A 5,000-nucleotide genomic window follows, 5' to 3' on the forward strand; every position below is an offset into this window, starting at 1 on the left:
GATTTATCATTTTTTAAATCAAAAAATCAACAAAACCGATGCAATTTGGACTTTAAATTGCTATTGTTGCTTTCTTGGTAAAAACAATTCGGTGTGTAGTGATAACCAAATAAATAATGTTGTTATTGGAAGAAATTCAATCTCGGCATTATTATGGAGTCGCATGGACGATAATGGTTAGCTTTTATGATGACAAGAAGTATCGCATTTTAATGTTTGTTAAATGAAATATTCTTTTATTTTATTCTTCTGTGATTAAATTTTGATTACGCAGATAAATGTTGTTTTCTAAATGTAATAGAGTTGTCATTACACAGTGACTATGAATAAAATATGGATATATTAAATAAGGTGAATGGCGAATGAAATTAACAACTTGTTTTTGTTAGAATCACCTTTTTTCTTAAAATGAAAATTAAGAGAATGGCGTGAGAGCATATAAGGTGTTAAATATTACGTGTCACCACAGAGATAGAGCGTTTATTTAGTACATACATACTTTAGAACGAAACGTTGCCTGTGTCGAGTATGGAAATAGTATTTGGAGTCCCTTATTTAAGCGACAGACTGTTAACATTGAGAACATACAAAGACGCTCTACGAGACTTTTACCTGACATTCGACATCTATCCTATTTAGAAAGATTAAAGTATCTAAATTTGCCTTTAATAAAATATCGTATAATAATATAATATATATATATATATATATATATATATATATAGATAGATAGGCTCGTGCATGGTTCTTACAATATAGATTATAATGATTTTGTAAAATTATTCGCATGTTACAAACACTAGGGGAGATAAGTTTAAAATATTTGTTGAAAGATGTAATTCGTCTATAAGGAAAAATAAGCTAATTCAAAGGACTGGGACAATTTGGAATAATTCAAAGTTTGAGAAAAACATTATAAATCAAATAATAATTTTAAGGATGCCATTGATAAAGATCTTACCAGCATTATATTTGATTTTGACGAATAATGTAAATTGACATTGGATATCATTGTCTTTTGTATAACATTTATTTCAAACTCTCGAGCTACAAGACGGACATGCCAAATGAATGTAAATAGAATAAATTATACTACGAATATTGAATATGGCCTTATTTATATGTATTAGATATTTAAATCCCAATATAATCAATTAATTGGCATTGAATACTAATAATATAATTGATAAATGGTATCTATGTATAAAAGTTACGCAGAGCATTTAAAGGTTTTTAGAACCTATTAGCTCTTCAACGATACGATACGATAGATAAATACAAGATGTCAAACGTTGGACTTCACGTAATGATCAGATAATGATCGTTTCAATTCTGAAAAGCGAGGCGAATGAATTTAATCTACAAATTAATAGGTATAAGGTTGGTTACACACATTTCCATTTTTGTAGATTTCTAATTTTATTTTCCCGGAACAAGGCTTCTTGGTAACGTTATTATTTCTTCTCTTTAAAAATGATTTTGCAATTTTGCCCGACCACTTGTAATGGGCTAGAACCGCCACTGATGATAGTGTTACATTATTTTAAATTTCATCCCTTGTGTCATAGACAGAAATATTATATATAATTCAGACCTAGACGTCATGGGATCAAATGATTAGGAATGAAATTAGAGAAAATTGTAAGTTTTGAATTATTAACTCCAAAGGAGGCGACAGAATTCGACAGAGAACGCGTCAAAATTGCCAACAGAACAAGAAGAGGAGCGCTTATGTTGTATACGATACAACACCCGTGAGTATTGGAAAATAGATTGCCCTTCATTTGGTAATGTGATATGACTTTTTAGCGGGGTAACGTAATCGGATCTCTATGTCTTAATACCAATTCACGATATATTCACGAAGATTAAATATTTCAGGATGAAGATGAAAAGAGTGAACGAGGAAACAAAGTTAAGGAGAAGAAGAAGAAGAAGAAGAAGAGTTCAGATATATACATTGTTATTATTATCATTATTATTATCATCATTATTATTATTGTTAATTTTATCATCATCATCATCATCATCATCATCATCATCATCATCATCATCATCATCATCATCATCATCATCATCATCATCAACATCATCATCTTCATCAACATTATTATTATTATTATTATTATTATTATTATTATTATTATTATTATTATTATTATTATTATTATTATTGTTTTATTATTATTATTATTATTATTATTATTATTATTATTATTATTATTATTATTATTATTATTATTATTATTATTAACATTATCAGCACCATCATTGTTATTATGTTATCTTTCTATTATTATAATTATCATCATCATTATCATTATCATCACCATCATCATCATTCTCATCATCATCATCATCATCATCATCATCATCATCATCATCATCATCATCACCATCATCATCATCATCATCGGGTTTCAGATACAACAGTATACGTTCCTATTACTTTTTTAAATCAGTCAATTAAAATAATTGGCATCAATAATATTATACATCCAAAATTAATCACACAAATGCGTTGTAAAACACAATTTTTGGATGACACAAAATCACACGTCATACCCATTTGTCATTTCAAATGTTCTGTTTCATATTCAAACCAGGAAGTTTGCACGTTTTTTGAGAGGGGGGGGGGGGAGGGGTTTGTATTTTTCTCTCTGCGTTGTCTGGCACTGTTTCATATACACAATTTCAGATCTTTTTCACACTATTAAAGAACGGGGAAACTCTACATGAATTCTATGTTTATTTTCTTTCATATTAAATCTTATATATATTCAACATCTGACTTTGTTGTCTTGAAATAGATGCCTCATTATAAAGAGAAAAAAAATAGTTTAAAATGACAATCTAACTGTAATCCTTCTCCTTGCCCTCCCCCCCCCCCTCCCCACCCCCCTTTATTTTCTCCCTACCTTCCGTTCATTTTCATGTTTTTGCCATGTATGTAATACTCGATCTTGTCGACCACATTATTTCCCGGTTGTCAATGACGTGGGTTATTATAATGTTTCCCCGTAACAAACCCTGGGGGATGAGGAAGAAGTAACAAATCTCGGTATTACAAGTCTATATGGACAACAATTTTAATTCTTATCATTTATGACTGAACGTCTCAATACGCGGTGATCTTGTGGTATGACAGGCTTTCGGATTGGGGAAAGTCCTGGGTTCGAGTCCCGCTCTGAGCGGCGCTTAGTTGAGTCCTTGAAAAGGCTCTTTACTCACATTCTTTTACCGTACTCATGTGTAAAATGAGTACCTGGTCGTTAACAGCTTTGTATCTGTCAGTAAAATAAAATCCTAACATCCCCTAATAGGCGATAGACAATTGTCATGTCTTGCACAATTCTAATTAATGGTAATGCAATAATTAATATAATTTTAGTAATTTAAATAAGATATTCGTGACAGGCTATTTGTCTGTCCGGGAGACAATGGAAGTAAATGCCCTAGATGAGATTAGAACAAAATAAAATCATTGCAATTAGATTGGCCACCATCGTTGTCTTAGCAACGCGATTGACTTTATGGCGTAATTAGATTGGCCACCATCGTTGTCTTAGCAACGCGATGGACATTATGGCGTCATTGAATTATTAAAGCTAATAAAACAACGAGGATGTTTGATAATTATTAAACAAAATAGTCTGATATAGTCAAGTTAGGTCCTCGGGAGGTTTTAGGTTTGACCCGGAGATTAATATTGTGGCTGAGACAATGCCAATGTAATGTAATTATGGCAACGATGGTGTTGTGGTTGTTGTTGCTGTAGCGGTGGTAATTGCAATTTTTGTGTTGACGATAGCGGTGGTTTAGTAATTTTTTTATTATTCAGTTGGTGTTTGCAGCGGTTGAAATGGTGTCAATGGTTATGGTAGGGACGGTGATTGCGATTGTAATTATTCATGCGTTGGAATTGATTGTGGTTGAAATTTTGTCGATAGTTATGGTATTGATGGTTTTTGCTGAGGTAGTTATTCAAGTGTTAACATTGGTTGTAACGGTAGTAGTAGTAGCAGTAGTAGTAGTAATAATAATAATAATAATAATAATAATAATAATAATAATAATAATAATAATAATAATAATAATAATAATAATAATACACATTTATATAGCGCTCATTCTCGTGTAAAACACAAGCTCTGGGCACTTTACAATATAAATATCAATTTTAAGTGAAAAAAAAAATTAATTCATAGCCAAATCAAGGATTCGTAGAGTCAATAAAAACAAATACAGTAAAAATGTGTCTTGAGATTTTTTTTAAAGGTAGGTAAAGACTTGCACTCCCTCAGACCACGTGGTAGTTCATTCCAAATCTTGGGGCCGAAACAAGCAAACGATCTATCACCAAATTTTGTTCTTCATCTTTTTTCCGAAATTTTCGTTTGGTCATTACATGATCTTAAAGTGTAATTTTCAAATTTACACATGACCACGTGATCTGTGAGATATGCCGGTGCTATACCAGTCAAACACTTATAAACAAGACACGCTGCTTTGTAATATGTGCGCTTTTCAATGGGCAACCAGTGGAGAGAGGCCAACAAAGGGGTTGCATGATCAAATTTTTTTTTGTCAAAAACTAATCTTGCGGCACTGTTTTGCAGTAGTTGTAATTGTTTAATAGAAGCCTGAGGCAAGTTGACAAGCAGGGAGTTACAATAATCTGGTTTCGAAAAAATAAGGGAAACAACATGTTCCAATTGCAATATACTGACGGATCGAACTGATTTTCTTCAATTGAAAGTATAAAGATTTACAGAGAGCAGAAATGTGAGCTGACATTCTCATTTCTGAATCAAAATAGACACCCAAATTTTTCACAGTCTTTGAAACTTTGATCTTTTCACCCCCAATCAACACCTCAAGACCATCATTCACCTTCAACTGCCCTCTATTTCCCACAATCATCACTTCTGTTTTTGACTCATTCATTTTCAACTTGTTTGCATCCATCCACTCTTTCACATCCGTCACACATTCTTCCA

Source organism: Berghia stephanieae, chromosome 5 (genome assembly GCF_034508935.2).
Source record: "Berghia stephanieae isolate SIO BIC M18660-M18661 chromosome 5, UCSD_Bste_1.3, whole genome shotgun sequence".
NCBI lineage: Eukaryota > Metazoa > Mollusca > Gastropoda > Nudibranchia > Aeolidiidae > Berghia > Berghia stephanieae.